Here is a 24,065-nt window from a genome sequence, read left to right as displayed (position 1 = left end):
GTCCATCCATCCATCTATCTATCTATCTATCTATGACTCTTGATATCTAACTCTCTTGCTTGCTATCGCTCCCCCAATGGTCAGTAGCATTGTAGCATAACAGCAGATCACGGACCACTGTCAATCAGATGCTTGCCTTGCCGTCCATCCATCCATCTATCTATCTATCTATCAATGACTCTCGATATCTAACTCTCTTACTTGCTATCGCTCCCCCAATGGTCAGTAGCATAGTAGCATAACAGCAGATCACGGACCACTGTCAATCAGATGCTTGCCTTGCCGTCCATCCATCCATCCATCCATCTATCTATCTATCTATCTATGACTCTTGATATCTAACTCTCTTGCTTGCTATCGCTCCACCAATGGTCAGTAGCATAGTAGCATAACAGCAGATCACGGACCACTGTCACTCAGATGCTTGCCTTGCCATCCATCCATCCATCCATCTATCTATCTATCTATCAATGACTCTCGATATCTAACTCTCTTGCTTGCTATCGCTCCCCCAATGGTCAGTAGCATAGTAGCATAACAGCAGATCACGGACCACTGTCAATCAGATGCTTGCCTTGCCGTCCATCCATCCATCTATCTATCTATCTATCTATGACTCTTGATATCTAACTCTCTTGCTTGCTATCGCTCCCCCAATGGTCAGTAGCATAGTAGCATAACAGCAGATCACGGACCACTGTCAATCAGATGCTTGCCTTTCCGTCCATCCATCCATCCATCTATCTATCTATCTATCAATGACTCTCGATATCTAACTCTCTTGCTTGCTATCGCTCCCCCAATGGTCAGTAGCATAGTAGCATAACAGCAGATCACGGACCACTGTCAATCAGATGCTTGCCTTGCCGTCCATCCATCCATCTATCTATCTATCTATCTATGACTCTTGATATCTAACTCTCTTGCTTGCTATCGCTCCCCCAATGGTCAGTGGCATTGTAGCATAACAGCAGATCACGGACCACTGTCAATCAGATGCTTGCCTTGCCGTCCATCCATCCATCCATCTATCTATCTATGACTCTTGTTATCTAACTCTCTTGCTTGCTATCGCTCCCCCAATGGTCAGTAGCATAGTAGCATAACAGCAGATCACGGACCACTGTCAATCAGATGCTTGCCTTGCCGTCCATCCATCCATCCATCTATCTATCTATCTATGACTCTTGACATCTAACTCTCTTGCTTGCTATCGCTCCCCCAATGGTCAGTAGCAAAGTAGCATAACAGCAGATCACGGACCACTGTCAATCAGATGCTTGCCTTGCCGTCCATCCATCCACCCATCCATCTATCTATCTATGACTCTTGATATCTAACTCTCTTGCTTGCTATCGCTCCCCCAATGGTCACGTATGTTGCATTCAACGACAAAGAAAATCGTGTGCTGGAAATGATTTTTGGCAACTGTGAAGGAACTGCACGACTGCAGCAACCACAACACCTCTGTCTGTCTCTGTGGCGCAATCGGTCAGCGCGTTTGGCTGTTAACCAAAAGGATGGTGGTTCGAATCCACCCAGGGACGGCCCACTTTTCCCCCCGCCCCTTGTTATTGTTTCTACTTCTGGCGGACAGCTTGCCAGACTGTGGCTACAGTAACCTTAAGCTGCTTGCTGTGGACGGCCATCTTGCAAAAATGTATTGAGCGTTTAGAAACTTCCTTTCCATTGCCTAGGCCAACATAAACCAAGGCACTGCTGGGAGTCGAACCCAGGGTTTCCTGTTTACAAGACAGGCGCTTTGACCAACTAAGCCACGGTGCCAGGACTCTCCCATTCCCCAGTGCCTACACTCAGGCGTAAGGCAAAAAACAAAACAAAACAAAACAAAACAAAACAAAACAAAACAAAACAAAACAAAACAAAACAAAACAAAACAAAACAAAACAAAACAAAACAAAACAAAACAAAACAAAATCTGGATGCAGACTGCAACAAAGGAAGCACACAGAGGTGAAAATGTAAGGTTGACGGGAGCAACAAGCTCCCTGTTGCGACTGTCCAGGGGCGGCAATGGGAATTGGACGTTGGCCGTAGCGCGTGTCCTTTGGGTTCTGGTTCTTCTTTACAAACCGGCGTCTGTCCAGTTGGCTTTCCGGTTCATTACGTCCTCTGATGGCTTTACGATAAGCCTATCTTGCTAAAACTGATGGTCGACAAAGCGGAAGCACAAGCTTCGCAAGGAGCACAGAAAGCCCGCCTAAGGCACCGCTGGGATTTGAACCCAGGACCTCCTGTTTACTAGACAGGCGCTTTAACCAACTAAGCCACGGCGACAAATCTGCCGCTGCTGCTGCTGATAGTAGAATAACAGCAGATCACGGAACGCTGTCAATCAGGTTCTTGCCTTGCCGTCCATCCATCCATCCATCTATCTATGACTCTCAATATCTAACTCTCTTGCTTGCTATCGCTCCCCCAATGGTCAGTAGCATAGTAGCATAACAGCAGATCACGGACCACTGTCAATCAGATTCTTGCCTTGCCGTCCATCCATCCATCCATCTATCTATCTATCTATGACTCTTGACATCTAACTCTCTTGCTTGCTATCGCTCCCCCAATGGTCAGTAGCAAAGTAGCATAACAGCAGATCACGGACCACTGTCAATCAGATGCTTGCCTTGCCGTCCATCCATCCATCTATCTATCTATCTATCTATCTATGACTCTTGATATCTAACTCTCTTGCTTGCTATCGCTCCCCCAATGGTCAGTAGCATTGTAGCATAACAGCAGATCACGGACCACTGCCAATCAGGTGCTTGCCTTGCCGTCCATCCATCCATCTATCTATCTATCTATCTATGACTCTTGATATCTAACTCTCTTGCTTGCTATCGCTCCCCCAATGGTCAGTAGCATAGTAGCATAACAGCAGATCACGGACCACTGTCAATCAGATGCTTGCCTTGCCGTCCATCCATCCATCTATCTATCTATCTATCTATCTATGACTCTTGATATCTAACTCTCTTGCTTGCTATCGCTCCCCCAATGGTCAGTAGCATTGTAGCATAACAGCAGATCACGGACCACTGCCAATCAGGTGCTTGCCTTGCCGTCCATCCATCCATCTATCTATCTATCTATCTATGACTCTTGATATCTAACTCTCTTGCTTGCTATCGCTCCCCCAATGGTCAGTAGCATAGTAGCATAACAGCAGATCACGGACCACTGTCAATCAGATGCTTGCCTTGCCGTCCATCCATCCATCTATCTATCTATCTATCTATGACTCTTGATATCTAACTCTCTTGCTTGCTATCGCTCCCCCAATGGTCAGTAGCATTGTAGCATAACAGCAGATCACGGACCACTGTCAATCAGATGCTTGCCTTGCCGTCCATCCATCCATCTATCTATCTATCTATCAATGACTCTCGATATCTAACTCTCTTACTTGCTATCGCTCCCCCAATGGTCAGTAGCATAGTAGCATAACAGCAGATCACGGACCACTGTCAATCAGATGCTTGCCTTGCCGTCCATCCATCCATCCATCCATCTATCTATCTATCTATCTATGACTCTTGATATCTAACTCTCTTGCTTGCTATCGCTCCACCAATGGTCAGTAGCATAGTAGCATAACAGCAGATCACGGACCACTGTCACTCAGATGCTTGCCTTGCCATCCATCCATCCATCCATCTATCTATCTATCTATCTATGACTCTCGATATCTAACTCTCTTGCTTGCTATCGCTCCCCCAATGGTCAGTAGCATAGTAGCATAACAGCAGATCACGGACCACTGTCAATCAGATGCTTGCCTTGCCGTCCATCCATCCATCTATCTATCTATCTATCTATGACTCTTGATATCTAACTCTCTTGCTTGCTATCGCTCCCCCAATGGTCAGTAGCATAGTAGCATAACAGCAGATCACGGACCACTGTCAATCAGATGCTTGCCTTTCCGTCCATCCATCCATCCATCTATCTATCTATCTATCAATGACTCTCGATATCTAACTCTCTTGCTTGCTATCGCTCCCCCAATGGTCAGTAGCATAGTAGCATAACAGCAGATCACGGACCACTGTCAATCAGATGCTTGCCTTGCCGTCCATCCATCCATCTATCTATCTATCTATCTATGACTCTTGATATCTAACTCTCTTGCTTGCTATCGCTCCCCCAATGGTCAGTGGCATTGTAGCATAACAGCAGATCACGGACCACTGTCAATCAGATGCTTGCCTTGCCGTCCATCCATCCATCCATCTATCTATCTATGACTCTTGTTATCTAACTCTCTTGCTTGCTATCGCTCCCCCAATGGTCAGTAGCATAGTAGCATAACAGCAGATCACGGACCACTGTCAATCAGATGCTTGCCTTGCCGTCCATCCATCCATCCATCTATCTATCTATCTATGACTCTTGACATCTAACTCTCTTGCTTGCTATCGCTCCCCCAATGGTCAGTAGCAAAGTAGCATAACAGCAGATCACGGACCACTGTCAATCAGATGCTTGCCTTGCCGTCCATCCATCCACCCATCCATCTATCTATCTATGACTCTTGATATCTAACTCTCTTGCTTGCTATCGCTCCCCCAATGGTCACGTATGTTGCATTCAACGACAAAGAAAATCGTGTGCTGGAAATGATTTTTGGCAACTGTGAAGGAACTGCACGACTGCAGCAACCACAACACCTCTGTCTGTCTCTGTGGCGCAATCGGTCAGCGCGTTTGGCTGTTAACCAAAAGGATGGTGGTTCGAATCCACCCAGGGACGGCCCACTTTTCCCCCCGCCCCTTGTTATTGTTTCTACTTCTGGCGGACAGCTTGCCAGACTGTGGCTACAGTAACCTTAAGCTGCTTGCTGTGGACGGCCATCTTGCAAAAATGTATTGAGCGTTTAGAAACTTCCTTTCCATTGCCTAGGCCAACATAAACCAAGGCACTGCTGGGAGTCGAACCCAGGGTTTCCTGTTTACAAGACAGGCGCTTTGACCAACTAAGCCACGGTGCCAGGACTCTCCCATTCCCCAGTGCCTACACTCAGGCGTAAGGCAAAAAACAAAACAAAACAAAACAAAACAAAACAAAACAAAACAAAACAAAACAAAACAAAACAAAACAAAACAAAACAAAACAAAACAAAACAAAACAAAACAAAACAAAACAAAATCTGGATGCAGACTGCAACAAAGGAAGCACACAGAGGTGAAAATGTAAGGTTGACGGGAGCAACAAGCTCCCTGTTGCGACTGTCCAGGGGCGGCAATGGGAATTGGACGTTGGCCGTAGCGCGTGTCCTTTGGGTTCTGGTTCTTCTTTACAAACCGGCGTCTGTCCAGTTGGCTTTCCGGTTCATTACGTCCTCTGATGGCTTTACGATAAGCCTATCTTGCTAAAACTGATGGTCGACAAAGCGGAAGCACAAGCTTCGCAAGGAGCACAGAAAGCCCGCCTAAGGCACCGCTGGGATTTGAACCCAGGACCTCCTGTTTACTAGACAGGCGCTTTAACCAACTAAGCCACGGCGACAAATCTGCCGCTGCTGCTGCTGATAGTAGAATAACAGCAGATCACGGAACGCTGTCAATCAGGTTCTTGCCTTGCCGTCCATCCATCCATCCATCTATCTATGACTCTCAATATCTAACTCTCTTGCTTGCTATCGCTCCCCCAATGGTCAGTAGCATAGTAGCATAACAGCAGATCACGGACCACTGTCAATCAGATTCTTGCCTTGCCGTCCATCCATCCATCCATCTATCTATCTATCTATGACTCTTGACATCTAACTCTCTTGCTTGCTATCGCTCCCCCAATGGTCAGTAGCAAAGTAGCATAACAGCAGATCACGGACCACTGTCAATCAGATGCTTGCCTTGCCGTCCATCCATCCATCTATCTATCTATCTATCTATCTATGACTCTTGATATCTAACTCTCTTGCTTGCTATCGCTCCCCCAATGGTCAGTAGCATTGTAGCATAACAGCAGATCACGGACCACTGCCAATCAGGTGCTTGCCTTGCCGTCCATCCATCCATCTATCTATCTATCTATCTATGACTCTTGATATCTAACTCTCTTGCTTGCTATCGCTCCCCCAATGGTCAGTAGCATAGTAGCATAACAGCAGATCACGGACCACTGTCAATCAGATGCTTGCCTTGCCGTCCATCCATCCATCTATCTATCTATCTATCTATGACTCTTGATATCTAACTCTCTTGCTTGCTATCGCTCCCCCAATGGTCAGTAGCATTGTAGCATAACAGCAGATCACGGACCACTGTCAATCAGATGCTTGCCTTGCCGTCCATCCATCCATCTATCTATCTATCTATCAATGACTCTCGATATCTAACTCTCTTACTTGCTATCGCTCCCCCAATGGTCAGTAGCATAGTAGCATAACAGCAGATCACGGACCACTGTCAATCAGATGCTTGCCTTGCCGTCCATCCATCCATCCATCCATCTATCTATCTATCTATCTATGACTCTTGATATCTAACTCTCTTGCTTGCTATCGCTCCACCAATGGTCAGTAGCATAGTAGCATAACAGCAGATCACGGACCACTGTCACTCAGATGCTTGCCTTGCCATCCATCCATCCATCCATCTATCTATCTATCTATCAATGACTCTCGATATCTAACTCTCTTGCTTGCTATCGCTCCCCCAATGGTCAGTAGCATAGTAGCATAACAGCAGATCACGGACCACTGTCAATCAGATGCTTGCCTTGCCGTCCATCCATCCATCTATCTATCTATCTATCTATGACTCTTGATATCTAACTCTCTTGCTTGCTATCGCTCCCCCAATGGTCAGTAGCATAGTAGCATAACAGCAGATCACGGACCACTGTCAATCAGATGCTTGCCTTTCCGTCCATCCATCCATCCATCTATCTATCTATCTATCAATGACTCTCGATATCTAACTCTCTTGCTTGCTATCGCTCCCCCAATGGTCAGTAGCATAGTAGCATAACAGCAGATCACGGACCACTGTCAATCAGATGCTTGCCTTGCCGTCCATCCATCCATCTATCTATCTATCTATCTATGACTCTTGATATCTAACTCTCTTGCTTGCTATCGCTCCCCCAATGGTCAGTGGCATTGTAGCATAACAGCAGATCACGGACCACTGTCAATCAGATGCTTGCCTTGCCGTCCATCCATCCATCCATCTATCTATCTATGACTCTTGTTATCTAACTCTCTTGCTTGCTATCGCTCCCCCAATGGTCAGTAGCATAGTAGCATAACAGCAGATCACGGACCACTGTCAATCAGATGCTTGCCTTGCCGTCCATCCATCCATCCATCTATCTATCTATCTATGACTCTTGACATCTAACTCTCTTGCTTGCTATCGCTCCCCCAATGGTCAGTAGCAAAGTAGCATAACAGCAGATCACGGACCACTGTCAATCAGATGCTTGCCTTGCCGTCCATCCATCCACCCATCCATCTATCTATCTATGACTCTTGATATCTAACTCTCTTGCTTGCTATCGCTCCCCCAATGGTCACGTATGTTGCATTCAACGACAAAGAAAATCGTGTGCTGGAAATGATTTTTGGCAACTGTGAAGGAACTGCACGACTGCAGCAACCACAACACCTCTGTCTGTCTCTGTGGCGCAATCGGTCAGCGCGTTTGGCTGTTAACCAAAAGGATGGTGGTTCGAATCCACCCAGGGACGGCCCACTTTTCCCCCCGCCCCTTGTTATTGTTTCTACTTCTGGCGGACAGCTTGCCAGACTGTGGCTACAGTAACCTTAAGCTGCTTGCTGTGGACGGCCATCTTGCAAAAATGTATTGAGCGTTTAGAAACTTCCTTTCCATTGCCTAGGCCAACATAAACCAAGGCACTGCTGGGAGTCGAACCCAGGGTTTCCTGTTTACAAGACAGGCGCTTTGACCAACTAAGCCACGGTGCCAGGACTCTCCCATTCCCCAGTGCCTACACTCAGGCGTAAGGCAAAAAACAAAACAAAACAAAACAAAACAAAACAAAACAAAACAAAACAAAACAAAACAAAACAAAACAAAACAAAACAAAACAAAACAAAACAAAACAAAACAAAACAAAACAAAACAAAACAAAACAAAACAAAATCTGGATGCAGACTGCAACAAAGGAAGCACACAGAGGTGAAAATGTAAGGTTGACGGGAGCAACAAGCTCCCTGTTGCGACTGTCCAGGGGCGGCAATGGGAATTGGACGTTGGCCGTAGCGCGTGTCCTTTGGGTTCTGGTTCTTCTTTACAAACCGGCGTCTGTCCAGTTGGCTTTCCGGTTCATTACGTCCTCTGATGGCTTTACGATAAGCCTATCTTGCTAAAACTGATGGTCGACAAAGCGGAAGCACAAGCTTCGCAAGGAGCACAGAAAGCCCGCCTAAGGCACCGCTGGGATTTGAACCCAGGACCTCCTGTTTACTAGACAGGCGCTTTAACCAACTAAGCCACGGCGACAAATCTGCCGCTGCTGCTGCTGATAGTAGAATAACAGCAGATCACGGAACGCTGTCAATCAGGTTCTTGCCTTGCCGTCCATCCATCCATCCATCTATCTATGACTCTCAATATCTAACTCTCTTGCTTGCTATCGCTCCCCCAATGGTCAGTAGCATAGTAGCATAACAGCAGATCACGGACCACTGTCAATCAGATTCTTGCCTTGCCGTCCATCCATCCATCCATCTATCTATCTATCTATGACTCTTGACATCTAACTCTCTTGCTTGCTATCGCTCCCCCAATGGTCAGTAGCATAGTAGCATAACAGCAGATCACGGACCACTGTCAATCAGATGCTTGCCTTGCCGTCCATCCATCCATCTATCTATCTATCTATCTATGACTCTTGATATCTAACTCTCTTGCTTGCTATCGCTCCCCCAATGGTCAGTAGCATTGTAGCATAACAGCAGATCACGGACCACTGTCAATCAGATGCTTGCCTTGCCGTCCATCCATCCATCTATCTATCTATCTATCAATGACTCTCGATATCTAACTCTCTTACTTGCTATCGCTCCCCCAATGGTCAGTAGCATAGTAGCATAACAGCAGATCACGGACCACTGTCAATCAGATGCTTGCCTTGCCGTCCATCCATCCATCCATCCATCTATCTATCTATCTATCTATGACTCTTGATATCTAACTCTCTTGCTTGCTATCGCTCCACCAATGGTCAGTAGCATAGTAGCATAACAGCAGATCACGGACCACTGTCACTCAGATGCTTGCCTTGCCATCCATCCATCCATCCATCTATCTATCTATCTATCAATGACTCTCGATATCTAACTCTCTTGCTTGCTATCGCTCCCCCAATGGTCAGTAGCATAGTAGCATAACAGCAGATCACGGACCACTGTCAATCAGATGCTTGCCTTGCCGTCCATCCATCCATCTATCTATCTATCTATCTATGACTCTTGATATCTAACTCTCTTGCTTGCTATCGCTCCCCCAATGGTCAGTAGCATAGTAGCATAACAGCAGATCACGGACCACTGTCAATCAGATGCTTGCCTTTCCGTCCATCCATCCATCCATCTATCTATCTATCTATCAATGACTCTCGATATCTAACTCTCTTGCTTGCTATCGCTCCCCCAATGGTCAGTAGCATAGTAGCATAACAGCAGATCACGGACCACTGTCAATCAGATGCTTGCCTTGCCGTCCATCCATCCATCTATCTATCTATCTATCTATGACTCTTGATATCTAACTCTCTTGCTTGCTATCGCTCCCCCAATGGTCAGTGGCATTGTAGCATAACAGCAGATCACGGACCACTGTCAATCAGATGCTTGCCTTGCCGTCCATCCATCCATCCATCTATCTATCTATGACTCTTGTTATCTAACTCTCTTGCTTGCTATCGCTCCCCCAATGGTCAGTAGCATAGTAGCATAACAGCAGATCACGGACCACTGTCAATCAGATGCTTGCCTTGCCGTCCATCCATCCATCCATCTATCTATCTATCTATGACTCTTGACATCTAACTCTCTTGCTTGCTATCGCTCCCCCAATGGTCAGTAGCAAAGTAGCATAACAGCAGATCACGGACCACTGTCAATCAGATGCTTGCCTTGCCGTCCATCCATCCACCCATCCATCTATCTATCTATGACTCTTGATATCTAACTCTCTTGCTTGCTATCGCTCCCCCAATGGTCACGTATGTTGCATTCAACGACAAAGAAAATCGTGTGCTGGAAATGATTTTTGGCAACTGTGAAGGAACTGCACGACTGCAGCAACCACAACACCTCTGTCTGTCTCTGTGGCGCAATCGGTCAGCGCGTTTGGCTGTTAACCAAAAGGATGGTGGTTCGAATCCACCCAGGGACGGCCCACTTTTCCCCCCGCCCCTTGTTATTGTTTCTACTTCTGGCGGACAGCTTGCCAGACTGTGGCTACAGTAACCTTAAGCTGCTTGCTGTGGACGGCCATCTTGCAAAAATGTATTGAGCGTTTAGAAACTTCCTTTCCATTGCCTAGGCCAACATAAACCAAGGCACTGCTGGGAGTCGAACCCAGGGTTTCCTGTTTACAAGACAGGCGCTTTGACCAACTAAGCCACGGTGCCAGGACTCTCCCATTCCCCAGTGCCTACACTCAGGCGTAAGGCAAAAAACAAAACAAAACAAAACAAAACAAAACAAAACAAAACAAAACAAAACAAAACAAAACAAAACAAAACAAAACAAAACAAAACAAAACAAAACAAAACAAAATCTGGATGCAGACTGCAACAAAGGAAGCACACAGAGGTGAAAATGTAAGGTTGACGGGAGCAACAAGCTCCCTGTTGCGACTGTCCAGGGGCGGCAATGGGAATTGGACGTTGGCCGTAGCGCGTGTCCTTTGGGTTCTGGTTCTTCTTTACAAACCGGCGTCTGTCCAGTTGGCTTTCCGGTTCATTACGTCCTCTGATGGCTTTACGATAAGCCTATCTTGCTAAAACTGATGGTCGACAAAGCGGAAGCACAAGCTTCGCAAGGAGCACAGAAAGCCCGCCTAAGGCACCGCTGGGATTTGAACCCAGGACCTCCTGTTTACTAGACAGGCGCTTTAACCAACTAAGCCACGGCGACAAATCTGCCGCTGCTGCTGCTGATAGTAGAATAACAGCAGATCACGGACCACTGTCAATCAGATGCTTGCCTTGCCGTCCATCCATCCATCCATCTATCTATCTATCTATCTATGACTCTTGATATCTAACTCTCTTGCTTGCTATCGCTCCCCCAATGGTCAGTAGCATTGTAGCATAACAGCAGATCACGGACCACTGCCAATCAGGTGCTTGCCTTGCCGTCCATCCATCCATCTATCTATCTATCTATCTATGACTCTTGATATCTAACTCTCTTGCTTGCTATCGCTCCCCCAATGGTCAGTAGCATAGTAGCATAACAGCAGATCACGGACCACTGTCAATCAGATGCTTGCCTTGCCGTCCATCCATCCATCTATCTATCTATCTATCTATCTATGACTCTTGATATCTAACTCTCTTGCTTGCTATCGCTCCCCCAATGGTCAGTAGCATTGTAGCATAACAGCAGATCACGGACCACTGCCAATCAGGTGCTTGCCTTGCCGTCCATCCATCCATCTATCTATCTATCTATCTATGACTCTTGATATCTAACTCTCTTGCTTGCTATCGCTCCCCCAATGGTCAGTAGCATAGTAGCATAACAGCAGATCACGGACCACTGTCAATCAGATGCTTGCCTTGCCGTCCATCCATCCATCTATCTATCTATCTATCTATGACTCTTGATATCTAACTCTCTTGCTTGCTATCGCTCCCCCAATGGTCAGTAGCATTGTAGCATAACAGCAGATCACGGACCACTGTCAATCAGATGCTTGCCTTGCCGTCCATCCATCCATCTATCTATCTATCTATCAATGACTCTCGATATCTAACTCTCTTACTTGCTATCGCTCCCCCAATGGTCAGTAGCATAGTAGCATAACAGCAGATCACGGACCACTGTCAATCAGATGCTTGCCTTGCCGTCCATCCATCCATCCATCCATCTATCTATCTATCTATCTATGACTCTTGATATCTAACTCTCTTGCTTGCTATCGCTCCACCAATGGTCAGTAGCATAGTAGCATAACAGCAGATCACGGACCACTGTCACTCAGATGCTTGCCTTGCCATCCATCCATCCATCCATCTATCTATCTATCTATCAATGACTCTCGATATCTAACTCTCTTGCTTGCTATCGCTCCCCCAATGGTCAGTAGCATAGTAGCATAACAGCAGATCACGGACCACTGTCAATCAGATGCTTGCCTTGCCGTCCATCCATCCATCTATCTATCTATCTATCTATGACTCTTGATATCTAACTCTCTTGCTTGCTATCGCTCCCCCAATGGTCAGTAGCATAGTAGCATAACAGCAGATCACGGACCACTGTCAATCAGATGCTTGCCTTTCCGTCCATCCATCCATCCATCTATCTATCTATCTATCAATGACTCTCGATATCTAACTCTCTTGCTTGCTATCACTCCCCCAATGGTCAGTAGCATAGTAGCATAACAGCAGATCACGGACCACTGTCAATCAGATGCTTGCCTTGCCGTCCATCCATCCATCTATCTATCTATCTATCTATGACTCTTGATATCTAACTCTCTTGCTTGCTATCGCTCCCCCAATGGTCAGTGGCATTGTAGCATAACAGCAGATCACGGACCACTGTCAATCAGATGCTTGCCTTGCCGTCCATCCATCCATCCATCTATCTATCTATGACTCTTGTTATCTAACTCTCTTGCTTGCTATCGCTCCCCCAATGGTCAGTAGCATAGTAGCATAACAGCAGATCACGGACCACTGTCAATCAGATGCTTGCCTTGCCGTCCATCCATCCATCCATCTATCTATCTATCTATGACTCTTGACATCTAACTCTCTTGCTTGCTATCGCTCCCCCAATGGTCAGTAGCAAAGTAGCATAACAGCAGATCACGGACCACTGTCAATCAGATGCTTGCCTTGCCGTCCATCCATCCACCCATCCATCTATCTATCTATGACTCTTGATATCTAACTCTCTTGCTTGCTATCGCTCCCCCAATGGTCACGTATGTTGCATTCAACGACAAAGAAAATCGTGTGCTGGAAATGATTTTTGGCAACTGTGAAGGAACTGCACGACTGCAGCAACCACAACACCTCTGTCTGTCTCTGTGGCGCAATCGGTCAGCGCGTTTGGCTGTTAACCAAAAGGATGGTGGTTCGAATCCACCCAGGGACGGCCCACTTTTCCCCCCGCCCCTTGTTATTGTTTCTACTTCTGGCGGACAGCTTGCCAGACTGTGGCTACAGTAACCTTAAGCTGCTTGCTGTGGACGGCCATCTTGCAAAAATGTATTGAGCGTTTAGAAACTTCCTTTCCATTGCCTAGGCCAACATAAACCAAGGCACTGCTGGGAGTCGAACCCAGGGTTTCCTGTTTACAAGACAGGCGCTTTGACCAACTAAGCCACGGTGCCAGGACTCTCCCATTCCCCAGTGCCTACACTCAGGCGTAAGGCAAAAAACAAAACAAAACAAAACAAAACAAAACAAAACAAAATCTGGATGCAGACTGCAACAAAGGAAGCACACAGAGGTGAAAATGTAAGGTTGACGGGAGCAACAAGCTCCCTGTTGCGACTGTCCAGGGGCGGCAATGGGAATTGGACGTTGGCCGTAGCGCGTGTCCTTTGGGTTCTGGTTCTTCTTTACAAACCGGCGTCTGTCCAGTTGGCTTTCCGGTTCATTACGTCCTCTGATGGCTTTACGATAAGCCTATCTTGCTAAAACTGATGGTCGACAAAGCGGAAGCACAAGCTTCGCAAGGAGCACAGAAAGCCCGCCTAAGGCACCGCTGGGATTTGAACCCAGGACCTCCTGTTTACTAGACAGGCGCTTTAACCAACTAAGCCACGGCGACAAATCTGCCGCTGCTGCTGCTGATAGTAGAATAACAGCAGATCACGGAACGCTGTCAATCAGGTTCTTGCCTTGCCGTCCATCCATCCATCCATCTATCTATGACTCTCAATATCTAACTCTCTTGCTTGCTATCGCTCCCCCAATGGTCAGTAGCATAGTAGCATAACAGCAGATCACGGACCACTGTCAATCAGATTCTTGCCTTGCCGTCCATCCATCCATCCATCTATCTATCTATCTATGACTCTTGACATCTAACTCTCTTGCTTGCTATCGCTCCCCCAATGGTCAGTAGCAAAGTAGCATAACAGCAGATCACGGACCACTGTCAATCAGATGCTTGCCTTGCCGTCCATCCATCCATCTATCTATCTATCTATCTATCTATGACTCTTGATATCTAACTCTCTTGCTTGCTATCGCTCCCCCAATGGTCAGTAGCATTGTAGCATAACAGCAGATCACGGACCACTGCCAATCAGGTGCTTGCCTTGCCGTCCATCCATCCATCTATCTATCTATCTATCTATGACTCTTGATATCTAACTCTCTTGCTTGCTATCGCTCCCCCAATGGTCAGTAGCATAGTAGCATAACAGCAGATCACGGACCACTGTCAATCAGATGCTTGCCTTGCCGTCCATCCATCCATCTATCTATCTATCTATCTATGACTCTTGATATCTAACTCTCTTGCTTGCTATCGCTCCCCCAATGGTCAGTAGCATTGTAGCATAACAGCAGATCACGGACCACTGTCAATCAGATGCTTGCCTTGCCGTCCATCCATCCATCTATCTATCTATCTATCAATGACTCTCGATATCTAACTCTCTTACTTGCTATCGCTCCCCCAATGGTCAGTAGCATAGTAGCATAACAGCAGATCACGGACCACTGTCAATCAGATGCTTGCCTTGCCGTCCATCCATCCATCCATCTATCTATCTATCTATCTATCAATGACTCTCGATATCTAACTCTCTTACTTGCTATCGCTCCCCCAATGGTCAGTAGCATAGTAGCATAACAGCAGATCACGGACCACTGTCAATCAGATGCTTGCCTTGCCGTCCATCCATCCATCTATCTATCTATCTATCAATGACTCTTGATATCTAACTCTCTTGCTTGCTATCGCTCCCCCAATGGTCAGTAGCATAGTAGCATAACAGCAGATCACGGACCACTGTCAATCAGATGCTTGCCTTGCCGTCCATCCATCCATCCATCTATCTATCTATCTATCAATGACTCTCGATATCTAACTCTCTTACTTGCTATCGCTCCCCCAATGGTCAGTAGCATAGTAGCATAACAGCAGATCACGGACCACTGTCAATCAGATGCTTGCCTTGCCGTCCATCCATCCATCTATCTATCTATCTATCTATGACTCTTGATATCTAACTCTCTTGCTTGCTATCGCTCCCCCAATGGTCAGTAGCATAGTAGCATAACAGCAGATCACGGACCACTGTCACTCAGATGCTTGCCTTGCCATCCATCCATCCATCCATCTATCTATCTATCTATCAATGACTCTCGATATCTAACTCTCTTGCTTGCTATCGCTCCCCCAATGGTCAGTAGCATAGTAGCATAACAGCAGATCACGGACCACTGTCAATCAGATGCTTGCCTTGCCGTCCATCCATCCATCTATCTATCTATCTATCTATGACTCTTGATATCTAACTCTCTTGCTTGCTATCGCTCCCCCAATGGTCAGTAGCATTGTAGCATAACAGCAGATCACGGACCACTGTCAATCAGATGCTTGCCTTGCCGTCCATCCATCCATCTATTTATCTATCTATCAATGACTCTCGATATCTAACTCTCTTACTTGCTATCGCTCCCCCAATGGTCAGTAGCATAGTAGCATAACAGCAGATCACGGACCACTGTCAATCAGATGCTTGCCTTGCCGTCCATCCATCCATCCATCTATCTATCTATCTATCTATCAATGACTCTCGATATCTAACTCTCTTACTTGCTATCGCTCACCCAATGGTCAGTAGCATAGTAGCATAACAGCAGATCACGGACCACTGTCAATCAGATGCTTGCCTTGCCGTCCATCCATCCATCTATCTATCTATCTATCAATGACTCTTGATATCTAACTCTCTTGCTTGCTATCGCTCCCCCAATGGTCAGTAGCATAGTAGCATAACAGCAGATCACGGACCACTGTCAATCAGATGCTTGCCTTGCCGTCCATCCATCCATCCATCTATCTATCTATCTATCTATCTATCAATGACTCTCGATATCTAACTCTCTTACTTGCTATCGCTCCCCCAATGGTCAGTAGCATAGTAGCATAACAGCAGATCACGGACCACTGTCAATCAGATGCTTGCCTTGCCGTCCATCCATCCATCTATCTATCTATCTATCAATGACTCTTGATATCTAACTCTCTTGCTTGCTATCGCTCCCCCAATGGTCAGTAGCATAGTAGCATAACAGCAGATCACGGACCACTGTCAATCAGATGCTTGCCTTGCCGTCCATCCATCCATCCATCTATCTATCTATCTATCAATGACTCTCGATATCTAACTCTCTTACTTGCTATCGCTCCCCCAATGGTCAGTAGCATAGTAGCATAACAGCAGATCACGGACCACTGTCAATCAGATGCTTGCCTTGCCGTCCATCCATCCATCTATCTATCTATCTATCTATGACTCTTGATATCTAACTCTCTTGCTTGCTATCGCTCCCCCAATGGTCAGTAGCATAGTAGCATAACAGCAGATCACGGACCACTGTCACTCAGATGCTTGCCTTGCCATCCATCCATCCATCCATCTATCTATCTATCTATCAATGACTCTCGATATCTAACTCTCTTGCTTGCTATCGCTCCCCCAATGGTCAGTAGCATAGTAGCATAACAGCAGATCACGGACCACTGTCAATCAGATGCTTGCCTTGCCGTCCATCCATCCATCTATCTATCTATCTATCTATGACTCTTGATATCTAACTCTCTTGCTTGCTATCGCTCCCCCAATGGTCAGTAGCATTGTAGCATAACAGCAGATCACGGACCACTGTCAATCAGATGCTTGCCTTGCCGTCCATCCATCCATCTATTTATCTATCTATCAATGACTCTCGATATCTAACTCTCTTACTTGCTATCGCTCCCCCAATGGTCAGTAGCATAGTAGCATAACAGCAGATCACGGACCACTGTCAATCAGATGCTTGCCTTGCCGTCCATCCATCCATCCATCTATCTATCTATCTATCTATCAATGACTCTCGATATCTAACTCTCTTACTTGCTATCGCTCACCCAATGGTCAGTAGCATAGTAGCATAACAGCAGATCACGGACCACTGTCAATCAGATGCTTGCCTTGCCGTCCATCCATCCATCTATCTATCTATCTATCAATGACTCTTGATATCTAACTCTCTTGCTTGCTATCGCTCCCCCAATGGTCAGTAGCATAGTAGCATAACAGCAGATCACGGACCACTGTCAATCAGATGCTTGCCTTGCCGTCCATCCATCCATCCATCTATCTATCTATCTATCAATGACTCTCGATATCTAACTCTCTTACTTGCTATCGCTCCCCCAATGGTCAGTAGCATAGTAGCATAACAGCAGATCACGGACCACTGTCAATCAGATGCTTGCCTTGCCGTCCATCCATCCATCTATCTATCTATCTATCAATGACTCTTGATATCTAACTCTCTTGCTTGCTATCGCTCCCCCAATGGTCAGTAGCATAGTAGCATAACAGCAGATCACGGACCACTGTCAATCAGATGCTTGCCTTGCCGTCCATCCATCCATCCATCTATCTATCTATCTATCAATGACTCTCGATATCTAACTCTCTTACTTGCTATCGCTCCCCCAATGGTCAGTAGCATAGTAGCATAACAGCAGATCACGGACCACTGTCAATCAGATGCTTGCCTTGCCGTCCATCCATCCATCTATCTATCTATCTATCTATGACTCTTGATATCTAACTCTCTTGCTTGCTATCGCTCCCCCAATGGTCAGTAGCATAGTAGCATAACAGCAGATCACGGACCACTGTCACTCAGATGCTTGCCTTGCCATCCATCCATCCATCCATCTATCTATCTATCTATCAATGACTCTCGATATCTAACTCTCTTGCTTGCTATCGCTCCCCCAATGGTCAGTAGCATAGTAGCATAACAGCAGATCACGGACCACTGTCAATCAGATGCTTGCCTTGCCGTCCATCCATCCATCTATCTATCTATCTATCTATGACTCTTGATATCTAACTCTCTTGCTTGCTATCGCTCCCCCAATGGTCAGTAGCATTGTAGCATAACAGCAGATCACGGACCACTGTCAATCAGATGCTTGCCTTGCCGTCCATCCATCCATCTATCTATCTATCTATCAATGACTCTCGATATCTAACTCTCTTACTTGCTATCGCTCCCCCAATGGTCAGTAGCATAGTAGCATAACAGCAGATCACGGACCACTGTCAATCAGATGCTTGCCTTGCCGTCCATCCATCCATCCATCTATCTATCTATCTATCTATCAATGACTCTCGATATCTAACTCTCTTGCTTGCTATCGCTCCCCCAATGGTCAGTAGCATAGTAGCATAACAGCAGATCACGGACCACTGTCAATCAGATGCTTGCCTTGCCGTCCATCCATCCATCTATCTATCTATCTATCTATGACTCTTGATATCTAACTCTCTTGCTTGCTATCGCTCCCCCAATGGTCAGTAGCATTGTAGCATAACAGCAGATCACGGACCACTGTCAATCAGATGCTTGCCTTGCCGTCCATCCATCCATCTATCTATCTATCTATCAATGACTCTCGATATCTAACTCTCTTACTTGCTATCGCTCCCCCAATGGTCAGTAGCATAGTAGCATAACAGCAGATCACGGACCACTGTCAATCAGATGCTTGCCTTGCCGTCCATCCATCCATCCATCTATCTATCTATCTATCTATCAATGACTCTCGATATCTAACTCTCTTACTTGCTATCGCTCCCCCAATGGTCAGTAGCATAGTAGCATAACAGCAGATCACGGACCACTGTCAATCAGATGCTTGCCTTGCCGTCCATCCATCCATCTATCTATCTATCTATCAATGACTCTTGATATCTAACTCTCTTGCTTGCTATCGCTCCCCCAATGGTCAGTAGCATAGTAGCATAACAGCAGATCACGGACCACTGTCAATCAGATGCTTGCCTTGCCGTCCATCCATCCATCCATCTATCTATCTATCTATCAATGACTCTCGATATCTAACTCTCTTTCTTGCTATCGCTCCCCCAATGGTCAGTAGCATAGTAGCATAACAGCAGATCACGGACCACTGTCAATCAGATGCTTGCCTTGCCGTCCATCCATCCATCTATCTATCTATCTATCTATGACTCTTGATATCTAACTCTCTTGCTTGCTATCGCTCCCCCAATGGTCAGTAGCATAGTAGCATAACAGCAGATCACGGACCACTGTCACTCAGATGCTTGCCTTGCCATCCATCCATCCATCCATCTATCTATCTATCTATCAATGACTCTCGATATCTAACTCTCTTGCTTGCTATCGCTCCCCCAATGGTCAGTAGCATAGTAGCATAACAGCAGATCACGGACCACTGTCAATCAGATGCTTGCCTTGCCGTCCATCCATCCATCTATCTATCTATCTATCTATGACTCTTGATATCTAACTCTCTTGCTTGCTATCGCTCCCCCAATGGTCAGTAGCATAGTAGCATAACAGCAGATCACGGACCACTGTCAATCAGATGCTTGCCTTTCCGTCCATCCATCCATCCATCTATCTATCTATCTATCAATGACTCTCGATATCTAACTCTCTTGCTTGCTATCGCTCCCCCAATGGTCAGTAGCATAGTAGCATAACAGCAGATCACGGACCACTGTCAATCAGATGCTTGCCTTGCCGTCCATCCATCCATCTATCTATCTATCTATCTATGACTCTTGATATCTAACTCTCTTGCTTGCTATCGCTCCCCCAATGGTCAGTAGCATAGTAGCATAACAGCAGATCACGGACCACTGTCAATCAGATGCTTGCCTTGCCGTCCATCCATCCATCCATCTATCTATCTATCTATGACTCTTGACATCTAACTCTCTTGCTTGCTATCGCTCCCCCAATGGTCAGTAGCAAAGTAGCATAACAGCAGATCACGGACCACTGTCAATCAGATGCTTGCCTTGCCGTCCATCCATCCACCCATCCATCTATCTATCTATGACTCTTGATATCTAACTCTCTTGCTTGCTATCGCTCCCCCAATGGTCACGTATGTTGCATTCAACGACAAAGAAAATCGTGTGCTGGAAATGATTTTTGGCAACTGTGAAGGAACTGCACGACTGCAGCAACCACAACACCTCTGTCTGTCTCTGTGGCGCAATCGGTCAGCGCGTTTGGCTGTTAACCAAAAGGATGGTGGTTCGAATCCACCCAGGGACGGCCCACTTTTCCCCCCGCCCCTTGTTATTGTTTCTACTTCTGGCGGACAGCTTGCCAGACTGTGGCTACAGTAACCTTAAGCTGCTTGCTGTGGACGGCCATCTTGCAAAAATGTATTGAGCGTTTAGAAACTTCCTTTCCATTGCCTAGGCCAACATAAACCAAGGCACTGCTGGGAGTCGAACCCAGGGTTTCCTGTTTACAAGACAGGCGCTTTGACCAACTAAGCCACGGTGCCAGGACTCTCCCATTCCCCAGTGCCTACACTCAGGCGTAAGGCAAAAAACAAAACAAAACAAAACAAAACAAAACAAAACAAAACAAAAACAAAACAAAACAAAACAAAACAAAACAAAATCTGGATGCAGACTGCAACAAAGGAAGCACACAGAGGTGAAAATGTAAGGTTGACGGGAGCAACAAGCTCCCTGTTGCGACTGTCCAGGGGCGGCAATGGGAATTGGACGTTGGCCGTAGCGCGTGTCCTTTGGGTTCTGGTTCTTCTTTACAAACCGGCGTCTGTCCAGTTGGCTTTCCGGTTCATTACGTCCTCTGATGGCTTTACGATAAGCCTATCTTGCTAAAACTGATGGTCGACAAAGCGGAAGCACAAGCTTCGCAAGGAGCACAGAAAGCCCGCCTAAGGCACCGCTGGGATTTGAACCCAGGACCTCCTGTTTACTAGACAGGCGCTTTAACCAACTAAGCCACGGCGCCAAATCTGCCACTGCTGCTGCTGATAGTAGAATAACAGCAGATCACGGACCGCTGTCAATCAGGTTCTTGCCTTGCCGTCCATCCATCCATCCATCTATCTATGACTCTCAATATCTAACTCTCTTGCTTGCTATCGCTCCCCCAATGGTCAGTAGCATAGTAGCATAACAGCAGATCACGGACCACTGTCAATCAGATTCTTGCCTTGCCGTCCATCCATCCATCCATCTATCTATCTATCTATCTATCTATGACTCTTGACATCTAACTCTCTTGCTTGCTATCGCTCCCCCAATGGTCAGTAGCAAAGTAGCATAACAGCAGATCACGGACCACTGTCAATCAGATGCTTGCCTTGCCGTCCATCCATCCATCTATCTATCTATCTATCAATGACTCTTGATATCTAACTCTCTTGCTTGCTATCGCTCCCCCAATGGTCAGTAGCATAGTAGCATAACAGCAGATCACGGACCACTGTCAATCAGATGCTTGCCTTGCCGTCCATCCATCCATCCATCTATCTATCTATCTATCAATGACTCTCGATATCTAACTCTCTTACTTGCTATCGCTCCCCCAATGGTCAGTAGCATAGTAGCATAACAGCAGATCACGGACCACTGTCAATCAGATGCTTGCCTTGCCGTCCATCCATCCATCTATCTATCTATCTATCAATGACTCTTGATATCTAACTCTCTTGCTTGCTATCGCTCCCCCAATGGTCAGTAGCATAGTAGCATAACAGCAGATCACGGACCACTGTCAATCAGATGCTTGCCTTGCCGTCCATCCATCCATCCATCTATCTATCTATCTATCAATGACTCTCGATATCTAACTCTCTTACTTGCTATCGCTCCCCCAATGGTCAGTAGCATAGTAGCATAACAGCAGATCACGGACCACTGTCAATCAGATGCTTGCCTTGCCGTCCATCCATCCATCTATCTATCTATCTATCTATGACTCTTGATATCTAACTCTCTTGCTTGCTATCGCTCCCCCAATGGTCAGTAGCATAGTAGCATAACAGCAGATCACGGACCACTGTCACTCAGATGCTTGCCTTGCCATCCATCCATCCATCCATCTATCTATCTATCTATCAATGACTCTCGATATCTAACTCTCTTGCTTGCTATCGCTCCCCCAATGGTCAGTAGCATAGTAGCATAACAGCAGGTCACGGACCACTGTCAATCAGATGCTTGCCTTGCCGTCCATCCATCCATCCATCTATCTATCTATCTATGACTCTTGATATCTAACTCTCTTGCTTGCTATCGCTCCCCCAATGGTCAGTAGCATTGTAGCATAACAGCAGATCACGGACCACTGTCAATCAGATGCTTGCCTTGCCGTCCATCCATCCATCTATCTATCTATCTATCAATGACTCTCGATATCTAACTCTCTTACTTGCTATCGCTCCCCCAATGGTCAGTAGCATAGTAGCATAACAGCAGATCACGGACCACTGTCAATCAGATGCTTGCCTTGCCGTCCATCCATCCATCCATCTATCTATCTATCTATCTATCAATGACTCTCGATATCTAACTCTCTTACTTGCTATTGCTCCCCCAATGGTCAGTAGCATAGTAGCATAACAGCAGATCACGGACCACTGTCAATCAGATGCTTGCCTTGCCGTCCATCCATCCATCTATCTATCTATCTATCAATGACTCTTGATATCTAACTCTCTTGCTTGCTATCGCTCCCCCAATGGTCAGTAGCATAGTAGCATAACAGCAGATCACGGACCACTGTCAATCAGATGCTTGCCTTGCCGTCCATCCATCCATCCATCTATCTATCTATCTATCAATGACTCTCGATATCTAACTCTCTTTCTTGCTATCGCTCCCCCAATGGTCAGTAGCATAGTAGCATAACAGCAGATCACGGACCACTGTCAATCAGATGCTTGCCTTGCCGTCCATCCATCCATCTATCTATCTATCTATCTATGACTCTTGATATCTAACTCTCTTGCTTGCTATCGCTCCCCCAATGGTCAGTAGCATAGTAGCATAACAGCAGATCACGGACCACTGTCACTCAGATGCTTGCCTTGCCATCCATCCATCCATCCATCTATCTATCTATCTATCAATGACTCTCGATATCTAACTCTCTTGCTTGCTATCGCTCCCCCAATGGTCAGTAGCATAGTAGCATAACAGCAGATCACGGACCACTGTCAATCAGATGCTTGCCTTGCCGTCCATCCATCCATCTATCTATCTATCTATCTATGACTCTTGATATCTAACTCTCTTGCTTGCTATCGCTCCCCCAATGGTCAGTAGCAAAGTAGCATAACAGCAGATCACGGACCACTGTCAATCAGATGCTTGCCTTTCCGTCCATCCATCCATCCATCTATCTATCTATCTATCAATGACTCTCGATATCTAACTCTCTTGCTTGCTATCGCTCCCCCAATGGTCAGTAGCATAGTAGCATAACAGCAGATCACGGACCACTGTCAATCAGATGCTTGCCTTGCCGTCCATCCATCCATCTATCTATCTATCTATCTATGACTCTTGATATCTAACTCTCTTGCTTGCTATCGCTCCCCCAATGGTCAGTGGCATTGTAGCATAACAGCAGATCACGGACCACTGTCAATCAGATGCTTGCCTTGCCGTCCATCCATCCATCCATCTATCTATCTATGACTCTTGTTATCTAACTCTCTTGCTTGCTATCGCTCCCCCAATGGTCAGTAGCATAGTAGCATAACAGCAGATCACGGACCACTGTCAATCAGATGCTTGCCTTGCCGT

General features: G+C 46.2%; 18 non-coding genes across 18 annotated transcripts; 6 read left to right on the top strand and 12 right to left on the bottom strand.

Annotated features, from left to right (window-relative positions):
- Window positions 1-1,473: 1,473 nt before the first annotated feature.
- trnan-guu (transfer RNA asparagine (anticodon GUU)) lies at window positions 1,474-1,547 on the top strand. The gene has a single exon. It is a non-coding gene; the product is annotated as a tRNA-Asn (tRNA).
- Window positions 1,548-1,711: 164 nt separating this feature from the next.
- On the bottom strand, window positions 1,712-1,785 carry trnat-ugu (transfer RNA threonine (anticodon UGU)). Its single transcript has one exon. It is a non-coding gene; the product is annotated as a tRNA-Thr (tRNA).
- A 439-nt stretch (window positions 1,786-2,224) lies between these two features.
- On the bottom strand, window positions 2,225-2,298 carry trnat-agu (transfer RNA threonine (anticodon AGU)). The gene has a single exon. It is a non-coding gene; the product is annotated as a tRNA-Thr (tRNA).
- A 2,401-nt stretch (window positions 2,299-4,699) lies between these two features.
- On the top strand, window positions 4,700-4,773 carry trnan-guu (transfer RNA asparagine (anticodon GUU)). Its single transcript has one exon. It is a non-coding gene; the product is annotated as a tRNA-Asn (tRNA).
- A 164-nt stretch (window positions 4,774-4,937) lies between these two features.
- On the bottom strand, window positions 4,938-5,011 carry trnat-ugu (transfer RNA threonine (anticodon UGU)). Its single transcript has one exon. It is a non-coding gene; the product is annotated as a tRNA-Thr (tRNA).
- Window positions 5,012-5,455: 444 nt separating this feature from the next.
- trnat-agu (transfer RNA threonine (anticodon AGU)) lies at window positions 5,456-5,529 on the bottom strand. Its single transcript has one exon. It is a non-coding gene; the product is annotated as a tRNA-Thr (tRNA).
- Window positions 5,530-7,642: 2,113 nt separating this feature from the next.
- Window positions 7,643-7,716, top strand: trnan-guu (transfer RNA asparagine (anticodon GUU)). The gene has a single exon. It is a non-coding gene; the product is annotated as a tRNA-Asn (tRNA).
- Window positions 7,717-7,880: 164 nt separating this feature from the next.
- On the bottom strand, window positions 7,881-7,954 carry trnat-ugu (transfer RNA threonine (anticodon UGU)). Its single transcript has one exon. It is a non-coding gene; the product is annotated as a tRNA-Thr (tRNA).
- A 464-nt stretch (window positions 7,955-8,418) lies between these two features.
- Window positions 8,419-8,492, bottom strand: trnat-agu (transfer RNA threonine (anticodon AGU)). Its single transcript has one exon. It is a non-coding gene; the product is annotated as a tRNA-Thr (tRNA).
- Window positions 8,493-10,317: 1,825 nt separating this feature from the next.
- trnan-guu (transfer RNA asparagine (anticodon GUU)) lies at window positions 10,318-10,391 on the top strand. Its single transcript has one exon. It is a non-coding gene; the product is annotated as a tRNA-Asn (tRNA).
- A 164-nt stretch (window positions 10,392-10,555) lies between these two features.
- On the bottom strand, window positions 10,556-10,629 carry trnat-ugu (transfer RNA threonine (anticodon UGU)). The gene has a single exon. It is a non-coding gene; the product is annotated as a tRNA-Thr (tRNA).
- A 434-nt stretch (window positions 10,630-11,063) lies between these two features.
- Window positions 11,064-11,137, bottom strand: trnat-agu (transfer RNA threonine (anticodon AGU)). Its single transcript has one exon. It is a non-coding gene; the product is annotated as a tRNA-Thr (tRNA).
- Window positions 11,138-13,262: 2,125 nt separating this feature from the next.
- On the top strand, window positions 13,263-13,336 carry trnan-guu (transfer RNA asparagine (anticodon GUU)). Its single transcript has one exon. It is a non-coding gene; the product is annotated as a tRNA-Asn (tRNA).
- Window positions 13,337-13,500: 164 nt separating this feature from the next.
- On the bottom strand, window positions 13,501-13,574 carry trnat-ugu (transfer RNA threonine (anticodon UGU)). The gene has a single exon. It is a non-coding gene; the product is annotated as a tRNA-Thr (tRNA).
- A 369-nt stretch (window positions 13,575-13,943) lies between these two features.
- On the bottom strand, window positions 13,944-14,017 carry trnat-agu (transfer RNA threonine (anticodon AGU)). Its single transcript has one exon. It is a non-coding gene; the product is annotated as a tRNA-Thr (tRNA).
- A 6,453-nt stretch (window positions 14,018-20,470) lies between these two features.
- Window positions 20,471-20,544, top strand: trnan-guu (transfer RNA asparagine (anticodon GUU)). The gene has a single exon. It is a non-coding gene; the product is annotated as a tRNA-Asn (tRNA).
- Window positions 20,545-20,708: 164 nt separating this feature from the next.
- On the bottom strand, window positions 20,709-20,782 carry trnat-ugu (transfer RNA threonine (anticodon UGU)). Its single transcript has one exon. It is a non-coding gene; the product is annotated as a tRNA-Thr (tRNA).
- A 405-nt stretch (window positions 20,783-21,187) lies between these two features.
- Window positions 21,188-21,261, bottom strand: trnat-agu (transfer RNA threonine (anticodon AGU)). The gene has a single exon. It is a non-coding gene; the product is annotated as a tRNA-Thr (tRNA).
- Window positions 21,262-24,065: the final 2,804 nt, after the last annotated feature.

Source organism: Amia ocellicauda, chromosome 2 (assembly GCF_036373705.1).
Source record: "Amia ocellicauda isolate fAmiCal2 chromosome 2, fAmiCal2.hap1, whole genome shotgun sequence".
In the NCBI taxonomy this organism is placed as follows: Eukaryota; Metazoa; Chordata; class Actinopteri; order Amiiformes; family Amiidae; genus Amia; species Amia ocellicauda.
The sequence above is the reverse complement of the archived record's forward strand: the minus strand, read 5'-3'. Positions and strand labels throughout refer to the sequence as shown.